The sequence below is a fragment of the Marmota marmota genome, unplaced genomic scaffold, assembly GCF_001458135.2.
Source record: "Marmota marmota marmota unplaced genomic scaffold, marMar, whole genome shotgun sequence".
NCBI lineage: Eukaryota > Metazoa > Chordata > Mammalia > Rodentia > Sciuridae > Marmota > Marmota marmota.
Genome location: NW_026000153.1, coordinates 2,740,447 through 2,768,103, shown reverse-complemented (window position 1 = coordinate 2,768,103; position 27,657 = coordinate 2,740,447). Strand labels below are relative to the sequence as shown.

Below are 27,657 nucleotides of genomic sequence, written 5' to 3'. Positions count from 1 at the left end.
AGTCAGCACCCCACCCATCCTAGGGGAGGATGATCAGGCCCAGATAGGCAGGGCTAGATTTCATGGGAGTCCCATGATGTATAGGCAGAGTCATTTAAATGACTTCCATGGAGGAGAGCAATGGATAAAGCTGACAGCGTCACTGGGTCCTGTCAGCATGAGAAAGAGACTAAAAAGGAGTGGCAAAACAAGAGGAGTCATCAGTCATAGCAATTTGTTAAGTTATATGCCGTTGGGTTATAAAACAGGTCTTGTTATTCCCATTTTACAGATGAGGAAACAGAGATCCTGAGAGTTAAGTAACTTGCTGAAGGTCATAGAGCCAATTACGGCCAAGTGTATCTATTGCTCTTTAGATATCTCCTTATGTGCCCAAGCTGCAGAAATGCCCCAAAAGGCAGAAACTAATACTGTTATCTCTGTTTCACAGATGAGGTATCCAAGGCTCAGCAGAAGGCTTTGGTGACCTGTGGTGGTTCTGGGCAGAGACTGAGCATATGGTGCATGATAAAGTCGGGAAGCCAACTGCCATGGCTGAGATGATCACAAGATCCTACCCAGGATGCGCCCAACTATCTGAGGGTTGGAGGGACCTAAGCCATCAAACGGGATCTCTAGCTTTAGAAATGGATGGACACAGCCTTCAAGCCACTGGATCAGACATTACAGGTTTAGTTTACTTTATCCTTCACAGCAAGCTCAAGGACATTTATTATGATGTCTTTGGTATGTATAATATCCCTAAAAGGTAACAAAGCAGTCTCATCTCATATTTATATCTGCACAGAGCGAAGGTGCTGGAACAAGGCCTTCCTGCTTGTGATTGAGAGAGACGCTGTCCAACTCCAGATCCCCTCACTGGCTCTGACACATGCTGCAAATAAGGCGGCTTCTGACTGACTGTCCATTTCTTATTTTACCTCATTTGGTTAAACCACACAAGCTCCGAACTTGGAACTTCCGTTTTCTTATCTCGAACATTGCGTACTGTTCCAGCCCGCAGCCAGCCACCCAGGAAGGAAGCATTTTGTTCCTTTTGGACAGACAGCCTGGCTGGCCATATGGCCACGCGATTGAAAGCTCTGTAAGTAACATTATCTCTATTGCGTTAAAAAGATCTATTAGAACTTGAGACTGTACAGAGCGTTAGAATTTAATAGTCATTTCTGGTCTGTTTATCTCACAACAAATATGCAAAGAAAAATACAGAGGCTAGAGAGAGGGCGGGTAAGGACACAGACTCACACACAGAGTGGGGGAGAGAGAGAGAGAGAGAGAGAGAGAGAGAAAGAGAGAGAGAGAGAGGAAAGGACAAAGCAGGGGTCTTTTTCTTATCCATTTTGAATTTTCCTAAACTCAATTATAAATTAACAAATCAATATGTCAGGCCTCAATCTATTTGATGCTTGTTGAGAATATAAACTACGCTAATCCTTCACTGTAGTCCATGTGTTATTAAAATTGGTATTATATACTTGTCATTTTTAATATTGCTTGAAAAATGTTTTTATGCTTCTCTCCTTTTTTAAACTTTACCTTAGTTGTTTTGACAGTTACAATAAAAATATGTAGACATAAAAAAAGAAGTTGCAGTAAATGCATTCCTCTGGCAGGAAAGAAAAAAGGAAATTTGCACCACAAGTTCTCTGTTTTGTGTTTTTATTTTTCTGAGGCTTCTGGATTCTTGGAATCAGTGCTTTAAACTAGCTATTTACTTTTGATTTACGCTGCAGAGAATTTTGAGAAGTTCTAAAGGAAATGGGTAAAAAAAAATGTTTTGAGTGATGCAAAAATGTAAAGAAATGTGCCATGGAAAAATGCTGGAATCTATTCTTTAAAATCTATGCTGAATAGAGATTTTTACATTTATGGTCAAAACGTCCTGGTATGATAGAGAGAAGGAATTATATCATGAATTGGGTGGAAAAAAATATATACACTTTCTCTTTCTATAGACGGAAATTAAAACATATACATCCAATTCTAGATGATTAGGAGTCCTGGTGGGAAGCTCATGGGTGACCTGAAATAGTATTGGTGCCTACTCAGCTTTGGCATGTGTGAGTATATGGGGTGTAGATAGGATGATGAGAAATTGCATAATGTTGCAAATAACAGTTTTACTTTGGAAACTTGAATTTGTGCAATCAGAAAACTAACTGGTTAGCTCTTCCTCAACCTGTTCATCTCTCATCCTGTCCCCAGCCTAGAGATGGGTTTATTTTTTATATTGAAAGATAACACTCTGGGTTGGAATCCCTCTGTCTTCTCCCTTGCCATCTCCCTTGCTCTACTCCCTTTGTGTCTTCTTTGAGTGAAAGTGTCCCAGTGATAACAATAGCTGGGACTTCCTGAAAGTTTACCCTGAGCTTTTCTATTTACCCTGGTCTCAGGTTCTTAGATGTATTATACCCTTTAATCTTCACCAAGATTCATGAACAGGGTCAGTTAATATCCCCATTTTATAGTTGAGAAATGAAAGGCACAGAGAAATTAAATGACTTGTCCAAAGAAGCAAAATTTGTAAAAGGGGTAATGGGTTTCAACCCAGGCAGTTTGCTTCCAAAGCCTGTGCTTGTAATCAAATATTAGACCCGCTTCTTCCCCTCGCCTCCAAAATGGAAACAACTACAGTGGTTGGGGTAGAGATGGGAGGGTAATGACTTGAAGGAGGCACAAGGCAGGCAAGGGGGTAGGCTTCTGTGTTGGAAATGATCCATTTTTCTTGATCTGAATGCTGGCTTGTGTGAACCTTTTAGAAAATGCATGGGACTGAATGTGTAAGTACTTTGGTATATGCATATTGCACTTAAATTATATTGATGGAAATCAGTAAATAAACAAAAGTAAAGCATTAGGTATATCTACTTAACCAATGGTAAGTTGATTTTCTGTTAGATATTCAATAATAATCTGCTTGTAGAAAACATCTCAAATTAATGGAACTTAGCTCACGTGTAGGTGGCCCAGCTGAGTGGTCTAAAATGTACACTCTAGATCCAGACTCTCTGGGTTTGAGTCTTGGTGCTGCCATTGGGTGATTTGGGGAGAATATCTTGATCTCTGTCCATTCCTCTGCTGCCTCATCTATAAAATTGGGGATAGAGTATTTCCACATTGTAAGGTAGGATGAATTGAGCTAATTTGCATAAGAATTTAGGGGTGAAGTAAGGCAGTCTCCTCTTTTGGGGGCCATGTGAGCCTTGGTAGGTAGGGCAAGTTGTTGGTGCAGGAAAGGGAGCATGAGGCATCACAGACAGGAGCCATGATCCATCTTCATGAGTTGGATGGAAAAAATATATGAAAAATATATATTTCATTCAAATAAAAGATGTATACGAATTTAAAAGCTATTTTGTTAGCAGAATCAGGCCTATTTCTTCTCTTGGTATATAGCTTTTTCTTTGAAAACAAATTGTATGGCCAGATGCAAGGTTAGCCAACTGACACTAATAAATCCACTGGCTTGCCCAAGTTCAAAGGTGCAGACATTCCTAAGAGTACATTTCCTTGTCTTCGGTGTAAATCTTGTGTTCCATAAGCAAAATGCTGACATGAAAATGAGTGGGTCTGTATTATTCCCTAAAGGTTATGATAAGGCTTGATTCCAGGGAGAAGTAAACAAGGAAAGGAAGAAGTTAAATCTCTTGGATGGTATGACAGGTTACTAGCTTCCCATTGGCTTGACGTACTGTGAATCTGCAAAGCCTGAAATCTTTGTTCATTTCTTTTTCATCCTCCACCACACCAAGCCAGCCTCCCCCGGCATTTACAGGATGCCTACTGTGTGTGCCCCTTTCTTGTGCCCTTCTCTGCCTGATATCCTGCCTCTTCATCACAAAGGCCCATTCTAATTGTGCCAATAGTCAACTCTACTTGCCACGTTTCTGTCAAAGCAGACAAATTAAACATGTCAGGTGACATGCGGAGGAAAAGGTTCTCTGATTTATTATGGAACTTTTTACGAATAAGAGTTATTTCTCTTGGCCTGAAACCTGCTCTCTGAGACTTGATCACATTTCAAGGCACTCTAGCCGTTTACTCAAGTATTCTGCATCCTGAGATGTTTGCATGCTTGTGTCTGTGTGTTTACACATCTGAATGCAGTTGGAAAACTGGAGCAGGGATGTTGATTACAAAGTAAGAGTGAAGGGGAAAAGTTGTCTTCTGACAGCCCTCGTTTCCAGTAATTTTAAGCTTCACTATGGCTACCTCAGTTGGGGAAAGGACTTAGGGTCACATTGCAATTAAAAAATAATCTTTAGTGTGGACAAATTTGAACACATTGTACTATTTATTTGGAATATATAATATATATATTTGTGTGTATATGTGTATACACACACTGAGAAAAAGACACAACAATACCCTATTTGCAAGCACAAATAGAAGAAATAGAGCTTTTCATAGGCTTCTCCAAATAAATAGTAATATGTGTGTGTGTATGTATGTATGTATGTATGTATATATATTTAGGAAGGTCAGATTTGGGGTGATCATTTCCCTCTAGCTTTTCAGATGTCACAACCAGATGAAGGATAATTTAAGAAGCACAGAGATGGGTGATGGGTCTTGCAGAGCTGTCCTTCTGTTGGACCTGGAGGAAAGCTTATCCCAAGCAAGGTAATTTATGACCCCAGGCGAGCTCAGCTCCCTGCAGGCAGCACAGCCTAAGTTCTCCAGAGAACTCTTGGCTTATTGGAAAGAACTGTAAGACTGGAGACAGGATAAGTTATGGCTTTCCAGTGGCTTTCCCCTCTCTCTTTTTCCTTGTTGTGATATTTATTATTTGTGGGTAGGGATGAGAAGGGTTCACTTTGCCAACTTTTGAACCCTCTCAAATTCATGGCTCTGAGTTTTGCACCGTCCCTGAACCTTCCTGTATCGGAGTTTCTATTTTCTTAGCATCCTGCAGCTTCTTGTTTTGAACTGACAAAGGCTCTAAAAGATTTACTTTAAAAGCTGGAAACAATTCCTTAAACATCAAATAGCTTTAAAAAAAAAACCAAGAAAAATATTTTGATGAGTCAAGTATAAATGAATTGAAAACATAGGCTCCAAATTTCCTCACTTCATGCCGCAAGTTCATGGCTGAATTATGATTAAGTTTTATTGGATTCAAAGTTGATAAGAAATAATGGGACAAGAGAAAGACCCAGACACATTTGTTCTTTTTATTTCTATTGCTTTATTCCCTCTTTAATATAAAAATGGGCTTTGGTCGAGCTCTGGAAGTTGGAAAGAAGAGGAATGAGCAGGAGACATTTATAAAGAGGGTTTTTGCCAAGAAAGAACTCTCTATTAGGAAATAGGGTACATTTGGCTGCAGATTTAAATTCTTGACTTAATGGCTGTAACCTTAGGAGGTCGACATAACTTTGCAATCTGGGCTGCTTCGCTCTCTACCATGCCGGAGTCGGCTCATCTCCTTCACACCTGTAGCTCATTTGGCGCTTCCTTTGTGAGCTTCAAGCTCTGTCCTTAAGAACCCTGGGAGGTTATTTGGGTCTAGTGCTTTCTATGGCCAATTGCCTTAAATATGTCTTTTGGACCTGAGCCCTATGGGTATACAGACAGCTCTGCAAAGGCAGCCTGGGATGAAGTAGAGGAAATCCTAGGCCATTCTCGGGCATGCTCCTGGTGCAAAGGCTATCCAAGGCTGCTTCCACCTCAGGAGACCTGTCTGGGGGTGTAGCTGGATTATGGGACTCAGAGTACGTGGCAGAGGTCAACAAATGCCTGCCAAATGAATGTGGTCAATCAGTGTCCACCAGATGGTCACTGGATATTCTGTAGTGTGTGGTTGGGAGAGAGTCATTAGGAGGTCACAAATCCAACAGAGCCATGGAAGGAATATCTCTTTGTTGTTGATGTTCTCCATCCAAAACATGGTGGGGAAGATGACTCTGAGTCTGTCCTGTTTGCACACTTGAAAATGCCACCAGTCTCTGGAAGTGAATGTAGAGAGAATGTGAGAAAGCCCAGAGTTTTTAGGGACCCCTGTTTTCAAGGCAAGCACCCACAGAAAGTACTGTTCACCAGTGAAATGTGTTTGTAGCATCAGAACCTTAGAATCAGACACTCTACAGGATGGGGAGGAGGGAGAAGCTGGTTCATTTGCAGGTAGTTAGCAACCAGCTCTCAATCTGCTCTCTACTCTTTTGTGGAGAGGAAAACAGTTGTGTGATGACAGAATGTGTGGAGAAGAAACTGCCAAGAAAATCCCTTTGCCCAAGCCTTGGGTCCCGCTGCCAGCTGGGATTATCTAAAGTGGGTGTCCTTAGAGAGCACAGGCATTCTCTTCTACCACAGACTGTCAAACCCTCCCTATTCAACTGTTTAAAAAGCTGCAGAGAATTAAACATAGAAGCCTTTCTGAGAGGGGGAGAGGGTCCTATGGGGACACATTGTTTGCTTTGGTTTCTATCTCCCTCCCTGGAATGTAGTAAAAACCTGGGGAAGTCAGCATGCAAAGAGCAGGCCTTGCAGAACTGAAACCCCTCATGCCAAAGTGAAGGGTGAGGAACTCTCTCTGGGTTCTGGTTTTATAATCATTTCTGTTTACAGTAGGAAAGAAATATCTCCCTTCTTGAATTCAGTGCATGTAGTCTTTTCTTCCCTCCTCCCCTTCTTACACAAACATTATAGAGCCTAGTCCTTCAATGGGTTATTATTGGCCAGCTAATGGTAAATACAGACAGACGCTGCTGATTGAATGGGATGCCTGTGTCGCTCAGGCGGTGAAAGTACCATTCATGCATAGGAGGTGGTGATTGCAAATGGCAGCCACCAGAGTCCAAATAGTTGGATGTGTGGGGAGCATAGTGACTTCCTTGCTCTTATGAAAGTTCAAGAGCAGGTGTGAGGGGTTACAGAGGAGACCAAAAATCAATCTATAGACCACTGGTCTCTGGAGCACTGATTTTAGCCAGGGTCCTGGGAAAATGAGAAGTGGGGGATATGTCTTGGGTCTGAGGGCTAGAATTAGACCATTTCTCTCTTTCTAGATCTCACACACACACAAACACACACAAACCTATGTTCACCTAACTCAGATTATCTCATGTGAACCCCCAGAACTATGATGAGTAAGAAAAATTCCAAGCGTTACCCTAGAACTTTGTGGAATAATATTTTATGAGTGATCCCAGTTGACCGTCTGACTTGGACTTGTATCCTTCTCTCCGAGAGCCCTGTGGGGAGAGGACACAGTGAAGAGGAGTAAATAAATACAGATATAATGATCAAGCTGGTTTAAGGAGAGAGGGTTCCATAACCACCCCCACCCTGTTTCTTGCAGATAAACCAGGATCACTTCCATTTACCTTCCTCCTGAGTATCTGCCTGGCTCTGCCTATGTTGTACTGCAGCATGGTGGGCACTGTGGTAGCCATGCTGTGGTGAGGGGGCCCTTCTCTCTCGTAGGGCCAGAGCTTTGATATGGAACTTCTGATGCCAACTCAGACATTTGCAGTATCTGGGACAGTGAGTTGGATATATTAGTCCCCTACTAAGAAGCAAAATGTCTCTTCTTACTCTGTAGTGAAAGAGAACTTTTGAGAAGTGTATCTTCTGTTTTTACCTCACAAGGGTGATATGAATATTTTAAAAAGTTAATATTTTGATGGGCCAAACTATAATTTGAAGTGGCTGTCATACTCAGTTGATAGGCAGAGCAATATTATGTTTATTATTATGGTTCTTGCTGTCTCTCTCCCTGTAGGCTCATCACTCCCTCTCATATCACATGGGTAAGTAAGTATGGTCTCCTTGGGAAAAGGCAACAGTACAGAGTGCTAATGAGAACATTCAAGGGGCCGCAGAGGACAGCCACTTTAAATTATAGTTTCCTTGGGCATTGAGCATACATCATTCCAAAATGAAGAAATTTGAGAAACTGACTACCTTAAAAAATATGGAATGGGAAGAGATGAACCAACAGTGTTCTAATTAATGTTCCAAACAATGCAAAACTTAGCTAGCTCATAGATGTTTGATTTTCTGGCCACATGTGGCTAGGAAACATGAAATGAGGCTAGTCTGAATTAAGAGTATTGTACATGTAAAATATACCCTGGATTTTGAAGACTCTCAATGAATAAAGTATGTAATCTATCTCATTGATAGTTCTTTCATACTGATTATGTTGAGATATTTTAAATATATTTATTTAAATATTTTATTCAGTTTGATTATAAGTGCTTTTTTTAATGTGGCTACCAGAAAATTTTAAATTACCTGTGACTGCATTTGCAATGTGCACTGTTTCTACCAGAGAATACTCACCTAGTCTTTGTTAATAGATGGTGTGGGTGTCACCAGAATTCAGTATTTTCTTCCTAGTCCACAACTTCAGGGATGTGATTGCCCTGAGTTGACTCTCTTGTTGTATAACTTTCCAGGGAAAATGATGAAATACTTTAAAATTGATAAAAGTAATAAGAGTCTTGTCTAATGCATTCTTGGAGGTAGCTCTACCTTTTATTGGGTTTTGAGCTATTTTATAGTTCTGTAGGTTTTAGAAAACTAATAATGATGAAAACAACTCATTTATAAAAAGGAAAATTTGTATCTTTTGGAATATAATACATCATTGCTTTGCAGATAGACCCTTTTTGCATCTCTTCATAAATTTCATTTTGGCCTTCCTTATTGCTTTATTGAATCAATGTCAGCATCTTACTTGTCCCTCATTAACTAATGAATTAAAGTCTTTGACATGAGTTCATTTTATTTTTGTATGAGGGTCACAGTTTTACCTTAAGAAAAGAAAAAAAAAAGACACAATAATAGTGAATTTAGGAGTTCATGATGGTCCAGATTAACTGTCCTGTCCTTCTCTTTCCAACCCGGGCCACTCCCCAGGATCCAGTGGTTGAGCTACTTCCTGGTACTGAGATGGAATACAAAGTGCATTTTTCTATACAAAGTATTTTATCTGAGAACTGATTGCTACTTAAATACTATTCATATAGAAAGTAAGCTAAATTGTGGGTTACTCTGAATTTTATGAGCTAGCTAAAGAATCTTCCTAGCCAGTGGAACCCTTGATTCTAAGAGAAAATGTGCTGAGTTCCAAACAACAAAAAAGAAACTTAAGTTACAACTCATTCCTAAGTTGTGCACCATGGATACTGATCAAACACCCAGTTGTATAAAATCTCTCCAAAATAATGTCACACATGTTCAAAAGAAAATGAATGGTTACTGTTTTTTGTTTGTTTGTTTGTTTGTCTTATAAGTATTAAAAAACCAGTCAGTTCATAATTTACCTGTAGTCTTTTTCCAAAAGAGAACTGGCTTCCTTAAAAGTAAGGTGAGACAAGATGCGCCAGGCACATAGGGATTTATTTTCCATTTCCATTTATTTCTCTGAACAGAAGTGATTTCAACAAACATAAGCAAGTTAAATACATAGCGTTGATAATGTCACATACTCTTCCTTTTTTAAAAATTTTGAAAATACCACACTTAGGCTGCGTATGTTTTGTTTCTTTTCTTGGTTTAAAAAAAAAAAACAAACCCAAAACGTTGTTGGCTTTTTAAAGCAGAAAGATCATTAAGTTTTGTGAGTTTTGGCCTCCAGCATTCAAGTTTTTACAGAACATGAGAAAGTTTACAAGTCTCCCACAAGCACGGATGTATGATTTTTATACATCTGTAATTCTGAAAACGAAACCTTTATTCTACAACAGAAGAGTCCATACGGATGAAACATTTTCCTTACATAATCTACCCATATATAATAATTTTCATTCTTGTTTCTTTGGGAAATAACATGTAGAAGCTTTGTGACAAATATACCTCTTGACTCGCGTATTTTTAATTTACTTGGGAATATCATCAAGAAAACCAAAATACATATTAATATAAAATATCAAACACATTTACAAATCAAACTTCAAAAATTAATTTCAAACAGCTAGAAATTGTTAAAAGTTTTACTTGGGTATTGTTGCTTTTGCTATTGTATATTAAATGCTTTTAGAAACTGCTAAATATGAAGAGCATGAATTTATACCACTTATTTCAGAATAAGATACCATTCTCTTCTAAGAAGTTAATTTAATTAAATAAAAACCTTTGGCTAAATTTGAAAGATCTTTGAGATTTTAATGTATCATATAAAAAGGTTTTGGTGTATCATAATTCTCCATAAAATGGGAAGAAACACTGACATATTAAATCTTCCACCATTATTCAAAAATAATAGAACACTGTTTTAAAAATAAAACCAAGGTTTCATTTGCATGGAAAATTTATTTCCTATGGAAGAGCTTTAGTTCTGACCTATTTTCCACAAAAGAGAATTACTGCATTCTTAGCTCTTTCTTTACCTAAGATTTCCTTGATTAGGATTTTCCCTACCAAGCTGGTTTTACCTTTTTTTTTTTTTTTTTTAGAAAGTGTTGTTTTGGTGATGATTGATAATTAAATTAACAGATAGAGGCAAAGATATAGATTCTTCTGAGAGCAAAGAATTGTGGAAGTTTTTCCATAAAATAGTTTCACTTTCTATTAACCCAAAGATATCTAAAAGATTAATAAGAGGGTGGTGTGTTTGTCCTCTGCTATACTCTGAGCTAAAAGTGTTTGGAAACAGTTACTATTTATCACATAGGACTCTTACTATTTATGAATACTGTTGACCATATGAATAACACCACTATTTATGACATACATACAGACAGCTTCATAATGTCAGAAGAACATTGTTGATATGTTCATTATTCATGTAAACCAGATAGCAAAGAAAGGTACAGAATACCTCAAGGATTTGTAATGTGGGCTGCAGGTTATCCATGCAATGCTTGAAATTGGAGGACATGCTTCATATTTGTTTTTTTTGTTTGTTTGTTTGTTTGTTTTGTCTTTTTAGAAAGGCATCTTTATCAGAGTTGCAAAAGTATTTTGGGCTGGCCCCTCAAAAAACGTTTAAATCTTCTTAGGATTGATAGTTTGTTACTTGTCTTTACAACACCTGGATGAAGATTTTTTAAAAGATGTCTTATAGGTTTGCTCATATGACAGCCTACTCAATGCAATCCAAAGTCTATACCTTTCATATGGACTTTGGGAGATGTACGTAAACCTAAGGCAGCAGAGCCTTTTAATCAACATGCTGTTGCAGCCTCCCTTTCCTTTCAACATCATACCATCTTGTCTCCTGCTCCGACTTCTCTCTCCTCCCTTTGAATTAGCAGCAAAACCTGAGGGCACTTTTCAACTTAATAGAGGAATAGATAATTCTCATTCCATGGGTAAAACTGCAGCACTGTGATCCATTTAAAAATATGATCGATATCTTTTCATACAGTGCATCTGTGTTAGGAATCATGAAAGGAAAATTGTTAATAAGGGGATTTATTATTTTACAAACCCCAAACTCCACTTTTTCTAACAATAAACAATGTGAACAAGAAAGTGATGAATCATTTAAAATTGACCATGATGGAGAAGATACCATCAAAGCCAGTATTCGCTGGTACCCTTCTAAGACTTGACCACATTAGACTTCTTTTCTCATCCTTCATAGAGTTTCCTTTATCCTAAAATAAAAGCGTAGTCTAACTTGCACGTGAGCCGAAATTGAAGGAAATTTGCAAAGCAACCTACGAATGATGAGCATCTTGCCAGGAAAATGTATCTGATCTCTAAGGAAAGGGTGTTGGAAAAAGATAGAGAAAATCCTCCTGTCATTTCCTAACACAATTTTGAGTTCTTTTGACAGCAATGTTTCCCTGATTATGAAGCCTGCAGAAATACGCTCAAGAAACGAGGAAGTTTTGCAGACATAATTGGAAAGAGAAAACTACAGATGAGGAAGTTGTTCAAACTAGCTCCATTCTCAGCTAGCTGTTTTCAGAATTTTTCTCTGCATCCCACCCTAACAAAAAACCTGGGCAAAAAACAAACCTTTTCCAGATGTTTTGATGAATTTATGCCCCCCTCTCTTCAGGTAATAATAACTTTTTCTCTCAGTGTGGGGGAATAGAACCCAGGGCTTTGGTAATAGATGAGTGGTCTACCCATTCAGCCACATTCCCAACTTTTTAAAAAAAATTTTGTTTTTGAGACATGATCTTGCTAAATTGCCCAGATTGGCCTCAGAGTTATGATCCTCCTGCTTCCCCCTCCTGAGTATCTAGAATTACAGGTTATAGGCATGGGCCACCGGGCTTGGCAATAACTAACTTTCTTTTAGGGATTTATGTTTTGAAAAGCATGTAGCTCATTTAATGGTCACAATAATCCTTAAAAGTTGTTATTGTCTTTATTACTGCTATCATGCTGTTTTTATACAGAACAAAACCGAAGCTCCGGTTGTGTTTAATCATCTGAGTCAAAAGCAGTGGAGCAGGAATTTTTAAATCCAAATGATCAAACTGCAGATTCCCTCCTCTTCTCTTCCTTTTGGATGACAGTGGGATAGAATAAGATAAGCATCTTTTAATAAATTCTGTTTGCTTTTTCGAATAAGAGCTTGGAGAAATGCAATATGCCATTTTATGAATCCCTAAAAAGGCTTTGTTTGAAGAATCTGAAGTACTTTTATGTTTACGGACTTATATAGTATTTGTACCATTTTGAAATATTTAGGAAAGGAGGAAATATAATTCTTTGCCATGAAAATAAACTAACACCAGCAGGCTGGGAGTCAGTGCCAGCCAAAATATCCCGATTGTTCATGTACCATTGCTGGCATTTTGAAAGTTGGCGATGGGAAGAAGTGGGACTGGGCTCGTGTGGATTGTGGCTGGCACTCGTACCAACCATCCCTCCACGGTGCTCTTCCTCCTCCTCCCACTTTCTCCCATCCCACTCAGAGCTTTCTGTTTCACAAATGAGAAAAGTGAAGCAAAGGGAGATTTTCTAACATCCACTGAAAAATCAAAGGAGGATGCATGGATCTTCCCATGATGCCATGCAGTTGCTTCAGATAGGTTTTTCTACAGAACTACCTCTTAGTTAAATCCCAAATGGAAAAATCAGAAAAAAAAGAAACTTTGCAGCCATTTTCTTTTTCTTAAAGAACCAGGCTCCCTTTCCCATACAGAACTGCTTCTCAGTAATACAGGTTCGTCTCTTGGCAACAGATGGGTCCATATGTGGAAAGAGACCTGGCCACTGGTCCAGCAGCATGTGGTCCTCTTCAAAGGCACATGCAGTTCTGACCACATGACTTAATGCAGTCTCCTCTTTCATGGGCCACCTCTTCATCAGCTGTGATGTTCAGGCATCCATGTTTAAGTCACAGACCTCTGGCAAGGCCAGCATGTGTGCCATAGAGCTTTGCAGAGATTTGCCAAAGTAACAGGCCAGCATTGGGAGAGGGTAGTGATGATGGGATCTCAATTTCATACCATCTGTCCCAGATTTCTTTCACTAGCAGGCTGGCCACTGGCTTTGGAGGATAGTCCTGATGCCAAGGCCCTGGAATACTTTGCATGAAGCTCAACAGAACAGGCACCTCTGGGGACTCCGTGGCTGATTCTTGCGACCGGGAAGTGAATGGACCTGGCTGGCTTCCAGCATGAGATGTACTTGAATTGTCCTCATGAAAGCATGTTAAGCCTTCAGGGGCTGGCTTGTGTCTGAGAGCTGGCCAGGCGATGTCAGCTTGCTCCATGGGTGAGAGAGGACATAGGCAACAGAGAAGGGAGGAAATGTGTTGACATTCTCCTCAGTGACAACGTTCTTTATTCTCAGGAGACCATGGGCCTTATGGTGTATTTCCACACTGCCACTACCCTCCCTTTTCTTTCTCTATCAGGATCTCACCATTCCAATAAGAACCTAAACCATAAAGTAAAAACAGGAAGAAGAAAAAGACTTTTTTTGGGGGTGGGAGCAGGCAGGGAGTGAGAAATTTTTCAAATGATGATTGGGTTTTTGTTTGTATGTTTGTTTGTTTCTGTTATTTTATATATATATTTTATTCAAGCCCTTGAATGAATATTTTCTTTGCACTCAGGAAATCTGGATTAATTGATATAATCAAGGTCTGGAAGCCCTAAAATGTTGATTCAATTCCCAACTCCTACACAAAGAAGCTAAACAACCTGCAAGAGAATATGTAGCAAAATCAACAACAATTTTCCTATCTGCAAAATAGAGTTGGGGTGCCACTGGGACCTTGGGTGGCATTTTAAAAAATTGTGTTCCAAATGCTAATTACTCACCAGTTGGTGTTCCAGACCCGGTCTCTTGACATAAGTAAGTTAATTGCTAACAGGATGATGATACTGGTTTCACTTTTAAATGTGGGTTTCAAAAGCATAAGTTTTCAAAACTGTCAGAGAAACAGAACCTTGGGTATGGAAAAAATCTCCAAGAAGAAATCCAATTTGCATTCCACTCATTTCACAAGGAGGAAACTGAGGCCTAGAGATTCCAGTCAGGGTTAGAGCAGAGCCAGGACAAGATGCTGGGGTTTGATCTTTGGTTGCTACCTCCTTCCATCAGCCTCACTGCTTTTTCTATGCCTGCTTTTCCATGATGCTTTCTGGGGAGAGGATTTTCCACAAGCTGGATGTTTCATGGCTCTAGCAGGGGGATTTGGGGTCGAGTGTTAGGACAGTTTTTGATAGGGCCACTTTGCCAACTGCAACAACACTCATTCCCTGACAATGGAATTGCTGGCATCTCCTATCAGCTAATGAAGTCCTTAGAAGTCCTGGGAGTAAACAAAGCCTGACAACTCTGTTCCCTGTGCTGTGACCTGTTCACCTCCCTGCCACTTCCAACTTCACTTCTCCCCGAGTAGCTTCCATGTTATTTAATTGAGCAGGACTTCCAGAAATCAGGCAGTATGTGCTGAAGATGTCAAAAAGAGTATTTGCACAGTGGATGCGTGTTGGTCTGAGCTCTTTAAACTCCAGGTTGAAGCTGGTGCAGAAGAGTCTCTCTATGTTCCTCCAGTTGCCTTTCCTCTTGAAACTTCCTTTCAGTGATTTCCTTACTTACTCTTAACCACTTCATGTCACAAAATCACTAAGCTTCTCATTCTGATAAATGTTATTTCTTAAAACTCTCAGGTGCCTACTTACTCTGGAATATTCCTTTTATCAGGCAGTTTTAATAAAAGCATGAGGAACCTTTTAAAACAAACACATCAAACTCAACTTAAAGTTTACTGTGAATCACAATAGCAATCCTACCTCAAATTCATTTGGTAATGTCTATTTGTACGCTAATGTCCACAGCAGCATTTTTCATAGCTACAAATGTCTGAAGATAGAAAGTGGAAGCAACCCAAATAAATACTGATGCCCTCAACCTGATGCCTGGGTGAACTAAATGTGGTATATCTATACAACAGACTATTACTTGGCAATGTAAATGAAGTATTGACAGATGCTAAAACATGGATGAATCTCAAAAAGTTCTGCTTGGTGGAAAAAGTCAGAAAGACTACATTGTATGATGCCTTTTCTGTACAATGTTCAGAAAAGGCAGATTTAGAGAGACAGAAAGTAGATTAGTGACTGTCTAGGACTAGAGATGGGAATGAGGAGGAATTGTAAATGAACATAAGGTCCCTTTGGGGGATGACAGAATTGTTCTCCACTTAGATTGCAGTGATGGTTACACAACTCTGTAAATTTACTAAAAACCATCAAGTTGATTTTATATCCTGCCACTTTGCTGAATTCGTTTATTGGCTCTAATAGTTTCTTTGTAGACCCTTTTGGGTCTGCTAGGTATAGAATCATATCATCTGCAAATAGTGATAATTTAAGTTCTTCTTTTCCTATTTTTATGCCTTTAATTTCTTTCGTCTGTCTAATTGCTCTGGCCAGTGTTTCGAGAACTATGTTGAACAGAAGTGGAGAGAGAGGGCATCCCTGTCTTGTTCCAGATTTTAGAGGGAATGCCTTCCATTTTTCTCCATTCAGAATGATGCTAGCCTGAGGCTTAGCATAGATTGCTTTTACAATATTGAGGTATGTTTCTGTTATCCCTAGTTTTTCTAGAGTTTTGAACATAAAGGGATGCTGTACTTTGTCTAATGCTTTTTCCGCATCTATCGAGATGATCATATGGTTCTTATTTTGGCATTCCTGTATATCAGCGACAAATCCTCNACACTAGTATGGCAATATGTAAATCAATGGATGTGTAACTGATGTGATTCTGCAATCTGTATATGGGGTAAAAATGGGAGTTCATAACCCACTTGAATCAAAGTGTGAAATATGATATATCAAGAAATATGTAATGTTTTGAACAACCAACAATAAAAAATTAAAAAAAAAAAAGAAAAAAAAACCGTCAAGTTGTATACTTCAAAAGAGTGAATTCTATGGTATGTGAATTATACTTTCATAAAGCTTCACAAATGAACAGCCATCAGATAGAAGCCCCAGCTCCTGCTGAGGGGAGGAGGACCTTTGGAGTGGAGCGCTGTCAGGTGTGCTTGGGTCACTGCGCTGATTCAATCTTCCAGTTACTCCCTTACCCTGGGTACTCCTCATGGAGAGAAAGCAATCTTTGAGTCAGGGCAGGGGCCCTTGACATGATGCAACAATTTATAAAGTAAACTTGTTTCCCTTACAGGGTGAAGTCTGACAAAGCCATGGTTCAGGGACACGTGTATTCAAAGTGAAAAGCTTGTAGAGATGGCAGCAATTTAGATTTGCAATTAAGGCATTTAATGTGTTGAGGCCTGAGAAGGAATTAAAGTAAATGTTGATTTAGTTGTAAAGTCTTCAAAGATAGAGTCTTGCAAAAGGAGCTTACATAACGGCAAAGTTGTATTTATTTATGCATTGTTATTATCTGTAAAATAATCTCTCTTTCTTTTCCCTGGAACTTTTCTAACCAGCATTGGAACCCTTAGCAGGGGAGACTGGAAACAGGTCTGAATAATGCATTTGAGATAATTTCAAAAAAATCACCCTTTAATGAGTACCATATTCCCTCCAATTTTCCCTTATATATATATGATTCACCATTTTGCAAATACTGATGTATAAAGAATGCATTGAATGTGGCAAAAGTTGAAGATAGCCCCTGTGGATAAGACCTAATGGACACCATCCTGAAATAATACATATGGCTCAACCCCCAGACATGTGTCTTCAATTTAAAATAATTCAGCAATCATGTTCAACCAGAACCTGATTACACAAAATGGGACTTTTTAACTCCCAGACTTGGATCAAATTTTGAGGTCAAGAAAAGAAAAGTGGGGTGGGGGGGTAGATAATATGTGCTATGTTTATATATTCCAGATACTGTGATTAAATGATCCACACACACATTTAACTGTTTCTGGGAGCTTATCAAGGTACCTAGTACCATTTTCCACCTATAAATATTAACCTTGCCTTTGAGAACTTGCATGAAAGTCCTGGCTGGGATGCAAAACAGAAAATAAGCTGGCCTTTGTTAGAGTGTCATGGTTTCCAAAGTGCTGAATTAAGGTCTCATTTTCCACTTGCTCCGAGGCTTAAGAGTGAAGAAGACTGATCAGAGTCAGCTCTCTGGGGTGGCACATGTTGACCTAGCACAGGGGACCAGCATGCAATGTCCACTGGATCTTGAAGATGCTTTGTTTCCCTTTGATGTTTTATTTTGCTGCTGGCTGCCTCCTCTTCTTTCTTATGTCTATATAGGCCTCCTTTCATAACAGACTTTGTACTATGACTTCTGATATGCTAAGAGATCCTCCTCTTTGATACACTGCCCAATACTTGAATTGCTATCATCAGTACCTACTTATTTTCTTGAAATCTCTTTGATCAGAAGAAACAGTGGGTAGAAAGTATTTGTAGAGTCCCAAGCAATGGTCTGTAAGGTTTAGATTGCCAGAACAAAATACAAAACACCCCATTCAATCTGAATTTCAGATAAACTACAAATACTTCCACATCACAGGAAGAAGGGTGATGAGCTAGTCTCTTTACCTGAAAAATATTAAGGCCCCAACACTTGAAGTCCTAAATATTAGGCAGCATAAACATACTAGGGGGGAAAAAAAAGCTTTTTGTTTCTATGAGTTGTTTTGAAATAAATGGACCTATTTAGAATGGGTGATTTTTTTTTATATTTCTCCTTTTGTTGACAGGTCTTGCAGGTGTTTCATAGGTTAAACAGTAAAAATGGAACCATTTCTGGGTACTAGATAAGGGAAGAGTCTCTGTCTCCTTGGACTTCTAGGTCTAGGGTGATGTGGCTCACAAGATCTCCTGGAAGGTACAGGGGTAGGGGTAGAGTTGAGTTGTCCAGAAACTGATTTGTCTCCATAAATCTGTTACTAAAAACAAAATGCAAAATTTGCAAGTGATTTACTCCCCTCCCCATTGTTGAGAGCCACATTGTATGATATGCTTCGGTGGCCAGGAGAGCATGAGGAAATGATGCTCACAGGTCATCTTCAAACCATGGTGGCTCAAAGGTTCTCTTGCTCCCAAAGTTCCAAAAGTGAAAAGATAATTGATTTGCTTCTTTACCTCCTCTTATTTTGTATAGTCCCTCTTTTGGTGGAAGCAGAGATGATATGGGCCATGCAGGATTTCATCAACCCTAAGAGGCCATTGGTTTTAAGACACAGCATTGTTTTTAGGTACCAAGCAGGGTTAAAAAAAAGCATTGCCATGGAAACATCCCAAATTCAGAGACATTGGAGACATGAAGATGTAGAAAAATGAGTGTTTAGAATCCAAGAAATGTAGATAATATTCTCTCCAGCTTGGCCTAAGGCTTTGCATACTCTAAGTGGCCCATAAGTATTTGTTGAATGAATGAATAAAGATGAAAATCAAAAATACCTAATTTTTTTAATGCTTAAAGGTGATTTCTGAGAATAGTGAGCCAGGGCTCTTCTTGATATTGCAATTAATCACTGAGAAAAACAGCATCAGCTGATCTCCGATTGCTAAAAACAAAACACAAACAACAAACAAAATGAGATAGCAGAACTGTACCCTGCCAGCCCATCCTAGAGGAGTTAGGAATAGTGAGATTTTACACCATAGTTCCAGCCCAATAGGCACTTACCTCTGAACAATCAAAGAAGGGATTGTTGGTGTGCAAGAAACACACTAAGGTGTGAAGAATGTACAAATGTGCATGTGTAGGTTAAGGAAGGCAGGTAGATAGAAATAAGAGAGTAAACAATTCGTTTTAGAAAAGCTTGCTGGGTTTAACACATGCATCACTCATACATCAGAAAACAGCACACACTGGTGACTCTGTACCCACAGATCTCAGAATCACAGTTTGTAACTTGTGTGTCTCCTCTCAGTGATAAATATGGGCAATATTAATGTCATCTTCTAGCCCCCAAATATATAGCTGACTCTGTTCAACAAAGCTGGTCACATTGTGGCACATAAATCATCTACAGATCAGAAGTCCATAATCTTCAGAGCATTTGCAAAATCTAGGGGCACAGAGTGACAGATCTGGAATATTGATATTCCTACATAGCCCATTCTGCTGGAGGTTTTTTAGGTCTGACACTGACCTCCTTGTAGGTTGGCTTAGTTCCTCTTTTTAGAGGGCAATGAGAGAACCAAGGAGACTTTTCAATTAAGAGTAGAAATATAGACTTGGAATAGTGAAATGTGTTTTTAACTCTTAACTCACATTTGATAATGGTTGTGTTAGACCCTCCTAAAACCAGTTTGGTTCTCAGAATACGACTAGAATCTCTCTATTCTCATCCAGTTGTGTCAACTGAGTGCAACTTGAGAACTTGATCACTATTAGACTCTGTAACTGGAACATCTGTATTTGATTCCAGCAGTCACCTTCCTAGGGCCAGGCATAGGTATCTGAGTCTAGTACCCACTCAGATAATGTTTATTAAGTAGATTAATGATGAAGAAATGAAACTGAGAAGCATGTGTCTATTGGTATGATGGCATAGCAACTAGAAGCTTTTGGAGTTATCTAAATTTTGTTTTACAAAATACAATCTGAAGAGTGTATGTAAATACAGCAATCCCCCCTTATTCATAGGGGATACATTTCAAGACCACAGTGGATGCCTAAAGCCACTAATCATACCAAACCCTAGATCCAATATGTTTTTCAAATGTGCACTGTATCAATGCCACATAGAAGTAGAATTTGTCTGTCCTTCTGTGTTCTGTGCTTTGGTGCCTCCTTTGCATCACTACACTTGAACTTTAGGGCTATTCTTAAATAAAATAAGTGTTACTGGGACACAAGAACAGCTGTGCCCTTACAATCAATCTGATAACCAAAAGGGTCTCCATGTGACTAATGGATGGGTGGCATAGACAGCAGGGATATGCTGGATAAACAGCTGATTCACATCACACGCAGGATGGAGTGGGATGGTGCAAGATTTCCTCATGCTACTAGAAAGGTGTGCAATTTAAAACTTATAAGTTGTTTGTTTCTGGAATTTTCCACTTAATATTTTCAGTCTGTAGCTGACCATCAGATAACTGAATCCACAGATGGTGGTGGACTGGGGTTACAGTATTATATAAGGAAAGGAAATTTGTGTTAAAAAATCATTGAGCAGAGGTAAATTTAGCAAGGGTTTTCACACTTTATTATTTGAATTTTCCCTGAAAGGGTTTTTTAATATTCTGTTTTTTTCACATTTTAAAAAATTGGTGCACATGTACCTTGTCACACTTTTAGGCTAATGTTTATATTCTTTATCACAAGTTTCAAAAGTTAGAAAGGACATGATTTCTGGCATTGGTACTGACAGTACACAATTAAAAAGTCACATAACTCGTATTCATTAAAAAGTCACACAACTTTTTAAAAAGTAGACATAAAATTTAAGTATCCCAACAATTTGATTCTTGCTATTTTTTTAAGAAAGTAGCAAAAAAGCTATTGAAATTTTATGCTATTTCTTTATTTCATTAGATGCATTATTTATATTCTACTTCTGTTATATAATTTTCTTCCTATGGGATATATTTTATGCCTAAGAAATTTTATTTTTTATTTTTATTTTTTTTTGCCCAAGAAATTTTATTGAACACTTTGTTTTACTTCTGTGCAGTAAAAATATGTACATAATCTGAAATTGATATTTGTTTTCATCATTTCTCTAAGGTTCTGTATTAGAAAATTCTACCATTGATTTTTAATAATAGATATTTACTTTTTAAATAACTTTGATATGTGAAGATTATAATTTGAATAAGGCTTGGACAAGTCCTTAGATAAGTGTTCTTGATCTCCTGTTTCCTTTTTTGTGAGAAACCAAAAATTGTTCCTGCAAAAGGCATCATAGTGTGGATTAACTGCATTTTACCTCCTCCTATTGTTTTTAGAAGTTCCTTAAAAGAACCAGCACCCTTAGCTTGAGTACTCCTTAACCTAGGGAGGGGAGGCTGGCCCTTTCTTTGTGTCTTGATCCTGTCTTGATCCATGAAGGAGGCAAGTTCCTATCTTGCCCACTAGAGAGAGCATACCTAAGCACTATGTGGGGATTATGAATGGCAGCAAAGACTTCAACCAGGGAGGTAAGAAAGCTTGAGTTGGTGTAATGAAAATAATATTATGTTAAATCTATCAATTAAGTCCCTCTAGCAACCATTATTTAGTGCTCTTAATTTATGCCAGGAACTCTGTTAGGCTTATGGAATACAAAGAGTTAAGTACTAGCACCCTCAGGGAACTCACAGTTTAGGAAAGATACCATGTTACCTAGTAATAGTGACTCTGTATGATAAGAATGAATCACTTAGCACAAAGGAAGTAGGGAGGGAAAACCAAGCTACTTAGGGGAATAAGGGAAAACTTTTCATTTATTCAACATTATCCGTGACTGCCTATGATGTCCCAGGACCTGTTTCAATGCACTGTAGATTCAGCATTGAAAGATACTGAGATGTTTTTGTATATTTATTTCTCTCATGAAGCTTACATGTTAGAGGATAGAGGTAGACACAATAAGACAAGATGCTTGACTTGCATTCTCTTCTCGATATTTCAGCTTGAGAAAAGAGGAAGTTCAAAGACAACAGTGTTCAGGAATAGTGTGACAAGGTTGGAAGACTAAGGACTTGGGGTCTGGTGAAGCTCAGTAACCAGGCAGGATTTTGCACTGCAAGATAACAGCACCCAGTTCAAACTGGCTTAAGCAAAAAGGAAACATGGGGCTTAGGGAACTTAGCAATCCGGAGTGTAGCTGGTTCTACACAGCTCGAACTAAGAGCTCATGCAGTATCAGGAAGACCTATGTGTCTCTACCTCTTGGCTTTGACCTTGTCTTCATTCTAGGGTTCCATGCGACAAGATAACTGCCAAGAACTCCTGCCTCTTGTCCTTTTCTATTGGACCTCTGGTGAAGAAGGAGAGAATTTTACTCGTCTCTCAACAGCAAATGTCTTTCTACATCTCAGACTCATGGGATCACCTGCCTGGCTCCTAACTGGAACAGGATGCTCTAATTGGCCAATCCCGAGTCACATGCCGTGCCCTGGAGCCCAGAGTCTCTCTGCCTAAGAAAAAAATCATTGATGTCCCCAGGGAAGAGCAAATGCACATGAATAGCCAACAAACAGTCCCCAGTACATCAATTTCACCCTGCCATTCACTGGGCAGTCAGGATGGGCAGCAGATAGAATAGGACATGAGCGCAGTCAAGAGGCAGGTGAGTGCCACCCCGGGAATGTACAACTCAAGGCTGCTAGGAAAAGACACAGGGACCCTAGGTTCAAGTGGCACAGGGTTTGCCAACAAGAGGAGAGAGAGCATGCATGACATCTCCTTGGGCAATGCTTTGGACCCCGATGGCCAGCAGATCTGTTCTGGATCAGATGTGGCTGCACACACCCCACTTGGTGGGCCTAGAAGGAGTCCTCTCTCACCCTCTGTGCAAGTCTGAGTTACAGAAGTGGGGGTGGCCTGTCGGAAGGCCATTGATACATGCATCTAAGCAGAACAAAGGCACACTCAGAGAATCTAAAACAAGGTTTTTCTTCCCAGGAAAGATGACAAGCCTAGCACAGGCTGTGCATGCCTTTTGGTAAGGAAGTGTTCCTGGCCCAAGGCATATTCTGGCCAAGTGGGGGCAGAAAGATGGCCCACACTTGCTCAAATGAGACTGCTTTTCCCAGCACCAGGTTACACTGTGCAGAAATGAAGTGAGAAAATTAACAGAAGCAGGATCATAGAAGGCCATCTGTGGCAGAATAAGAGTGAGGACTTTGGGCATCAGTCTGTGGGGAAATGGGGCAGCCCAGGAGGAGGCTAGTTAGATCTGGGACTCTTGAGCCAGCACACCCGGGGTCAATCTCAGCTCTGCTATTTAGAGCTATGTAACTTTATCAATTAACTTAAAAAACAAATAATTTAGCCTCTTTGTGTTCCAGCTTTCATATCTATGAAATGAAAGTGATGATAACATGTCCTAGTGAATACTGCCTGGTCCCTTGTAACAATGTTGCTACTTTATTGGAGGGAATTTAAGGACCAGCTGCATACCTTCTAACTAGCTGGTGGCAATTGGATGAACTAGGCTAGCATTTGAAGTTTTTGAGTCTCACTTTCTTCCTCTATGAGATTCAGTCAGATGTAAGGTACAATCTCCTCACTCTGATGTTCTTTATTTGTCAATACAATGTAACAACAGGCTTGCAATTGAACTTTCACATGGACCTCAGTTGGAAGGCAGGAAACTGACAATCCAAGTGGAACCAAAGCTCTTTAAGCAGAAGATCTCACCTCATTGTCCACTGTAATTCATGAAATACCACCTTCTCATGCTAGGAGCAAATGCCCATTTTTTTTTTTCAAACAGATGCACACAAAGCTGTCAGATGGCTACGAATTTATACAAACCAGGTCCTTCCTCATCCCCTACCTGCAACTATTTTGAGCATTTCAAGCCAAATGAATTCTCCACGTCAGCAAAATTTTACACATGTTATGCAAAAGCACACCACGGAAACACAGAGAAAAAGACATAAATAATGCAAATTGAGCATCCATCTTAGCCCTGGCCAGATGAAGCGGGAGCGGGGGCTACAATTAGCCAGTCTGGGCCTGACAATGGTTATTGTGGCAACATAATCTATGGGAGGTGTCTGGTTAGACTGCACACTTGCAAAGCAGAAATATATGCTTGATAAAAGGGAAGGACAAAGAAAAATTATGAGGGGCGGAGAAGCAAGGTAGGAGGAGAGAGAGAAACAGAAACTCAAAGACAAGTCAGAGGATGTGCTCACAGAAGACCAGCCTTAGCTTTAAGCAAGGGCAAAAAATGGCAGTATTGCCCTTGAAATCCTGGCCATGGGGTCTTGATCAAGCTGTTTATTCTGTTTGAGCCTCAATGACAAAGAACTGTGAATTATATGTGGAAAATTGTCCGGATGCATCCCTTAGCAGATGGGAAGACTGCGGTGGTAAATGAAATTAACATGCTGCCTCGTGGAAAGTATTCCTGTGCTTTCCCTCTGTGGTGCATTCAGAGTACCATGCCAGGATCATCGTGAACAAAATGGTCATTTAAAACAAACACCCCCTTTCTCTGCAGAACTATTACACTAATTCCCTTTTCCAAGAAATTGCCAACTGGTTTGAATTCTTGGAGATTTGGGTTGGAGTAGTGAAAGAAGAAAGGAAACTTCTTCCCTCACTCACAGTCCACCCTGGCCACTCCGAATTACATCATCCCCTCGAGAGGGTTCTGCACGGGGAGCAAATGAGAAATTCAACTGTCCTTGGAATGAAGCCTGCTCACTTCTTCAGGGGACGGTGCTGGCCAAAATTAGTAGTTTCTGCTGAAATTACAATGAAACTTTGATCCCTTGGAGGGTTCCAATGGAGAGACAGACGTTGGGCCCCAGGAACACCAAGTAGTCAGTGCAGCAACAATCTGAAGACAGTGACCCTCACCAGCAGTGTGATGGGAGGTGAGAACCATGGGGGACCACTTTTCTCTGAGAAGCAGCTCTCTGGTGAGCTGACTGGGGTTTCCATAAAGTCTGAATTTTTGGAAACCATCTCACTGGCCTTGTATCTTGGGGGACTCATAACCAACATCATGATAGTCATTATAATATACAAACTAATGGTAATAGAATGGGTTGCAATCATAAATACATGCATAATGAAAGCTAATACATAATGCTTACTGTGTACCCAACATGGTGTACTTTTATACATTTCACATTCAATTCTAGCAAGACTTTGAGGCACGTACTACTACCAGCTTTGTTCAAATAATGATGAAACTGGTTCAGAGAAGGGAAGCATCTCCAAGGTATTGGGGTACACTGACCACCAAAGTGACCATAATTCTTCATTCTTCCCAGTTTCCACACTCTGCAATATGATTCTGCAACTTTTGAAGGTCTGAGGGCTTGCTGTTGACTAATAGAATGAGGCCTTGCTGATAGTGTCCCAGTTCTGTGCCTGGGTCTCAAGAGAGCACCTACACTTCTGCTCTTTCTCTTGGACCCCTACCAGGCTGCTAGAGGATGAGAGGCCACGTGGAGCAGGCATGAACTGTCCCAGTGGAGGTCATATTAGATCAACCTGCTCCTGCAGGCACATGAGAGAGTCCAGACAATCTCATCTGATTGGCAGAAGTTCCAAACTAATGTGCTGACCAGTGAGCCATGATAGATATTTACCATTTCAAGCTACCAAGTTTTGGGATGGTTGTTACATAGCAGTGAATACCTGAAACAATAACCTAGGTTAGGTTTCCTTACTCCAAGGCTCTTTGCCTTTTAACCTCCAGTTGCTCACAGCACAATCCCACTTGTGCATCTTGGTCGCCAGCACCATATGCTTGATTCTACCTTTCTCTTTTCAGTTACAGGTTCTGGGAACAGACATTTGTGGTTGCCCCCATTCTTGTGACCCATCTTGGCTACTTGTGATTGACTTCAGCAGTAAGTAGTGGCCGTAGGATGGGAAGCAGTATGACTGCAGGGTGGGGTGAGAGGAAGGAGACTTCTGGGAAGTGCCAGGAGCATGACTAAGTGTGGTCATTCAAAAATCCAGGGAAGCAACAGATGTTCTTGTGATGCGTGTTCTCTGGGGCCTTCTCCCTCTGTTGGTTCCAGCTTTTCCTCCTCATTCTCCTGGGCCCAGGAGGGATGGAGTGTGTGCCTTTATTTAGGGATACCTCTCAAAATATTGAGCAACTGGCTCAGACGCAGACCAGTCAAAACCAATGGCTGCTGTAGCACTGGGGCAGAGGTTTGGAGGCCCCAGTTTTTGGATCATGGGGAAGTTGGGGCATAGTTGATAGGGAAGAAGACTCTTGAGAAGGGCTTGGGTCAAAAAGATTTCCCTTGGGTGCAATCACTTGGGGGCAGTCAGGACAGCGAGTGTTGGCTGATGAGTTTTGACTTATTTTCTAAACTTTTAACAGCTTGTTAAGCCCCATTGGGGTATGCCAGACAGGACTCAGTGAAAAAATGTATCATGTTCTGCATGTTTCTGCCCGGCAGACCGAGTAGCCTAGAGCCCGGAGACACGGTGTGCAGTGGTGAGTACCCAGCACCCAGTACAGTCTGCCACACACCAGCTGTCTCAGTGAAGTTGGACAATTTGAACACAATAATTTAAACCTTGAGACTCTTTTGTGTTTTCTAGTCCAGATTCTGAATGATGAGGAATCTGGTCCCAGCCATTTTTCCCTTGAAACAATTACTTCTTTACAGCAGAGTTATGAAGAACTAAGGTGACCTCTGACGATCAGATCTGACCTCTTCTACCCTGAGATGTATCAAGAATAAATTGTTGCACTGAGGAGAGCAGATGGTGGAGGGGGCTGCAGGGAGAGAGCAGCCCCCTGGGTCTCACAGGCCTTGGAGCATACTCTGCCCCTCAACTGCTAGCCTCCATCATCATTAGCAATTCAACAGTTCTTATTGGACTGAGAAAAGGGCACACCTCATGCCGCTTACAAACCTTGGCCTGGGAACTCCTAAATATACCTGGAGTCCCAGGACTTGGTATTGTGGGGTCCTGGAAGGCACCATTGTGTCCATTTTCCCCAAACACCAAGCAGCCTCTGACCCACAGAAGGGACTCCAGGACCATCTGCTGAGAGCACAGGTGAAGAATGAATGAATGAATGGTAACCTCCTTCCCAAGGAGTTGTTTTGAAAAGAACTTGGAATGAACTTTGGAGTCATAGTAATTTGAGTTCAAATCCTGGTTTTGTCATTTAATAGCTTTCGGTTTCTCATGTACAAATATAATAAAACCAACGGCAAAGACTCGCACTTGTGTGAAGTGCTCAGCATAACACTCATAAATGCTTAATAAATTGTAATTGCTCCTCTTCTGCTATGTGTGTTTTATTTTTCTTCATTTTGTATTTTGGATTTTAACATTATTTAACTCACTATTCAGAAATAGTCCTTGCATGTGTTTGGACACTGTTGTGTGAGCTTCTTCACCTAAATCATATCCTGATAAATCATCGTATACATTGTCTCTTGGAACACAAAGTCTTTTGTAGCTTTATTTTTTTTTTCTTCACCATTTAATTTGCACACACTGAAGAAAAAGAACCAATTGAACAAGCCCAGAAAGGAATGTCATATCTAAATAGAGTGGTACTTTTCTTCTCCCTCATGTTTATTGCACACTTACAGTGTGTGAGGCCTAGCACAGGCATAACTCCCCAATTCCAGTGAGTGACTCCAATTGGTTTAAACCAGCCCTGGTAATCCTATGCCC

General features: G+C 40.0%; 1 long non-coding RNA gene across 2 annotated transcripts; it reads left to right on the top strand.

Moving 5' to 3' along the window:
• The first annotated feature begins 433 nt into the window (after window positions 1–433).
• LOC125611502 lies at window positions 434–27,258 on the top strand. 2 transcript variants are annotated; one of them, XR_007341661.1, is made up of 5 exons: window positions 434–669; window positions 788–1,084; window positions 22,231–24,866; window positions 25,775–25,853; window positions 26,339–27,258. It is a non-coding gene; the product is annotated as an uncharacterized LOC125611502 (long non-coding RNA). The 2 variants fall into 2 exon arrangements; XR_007341660.1 differs by having other exon boundaries at window positions 25,775–27,258.
• The last annotated feature ends 399 nt before the right edge of the window (window positions 27,259–27,657 follow it).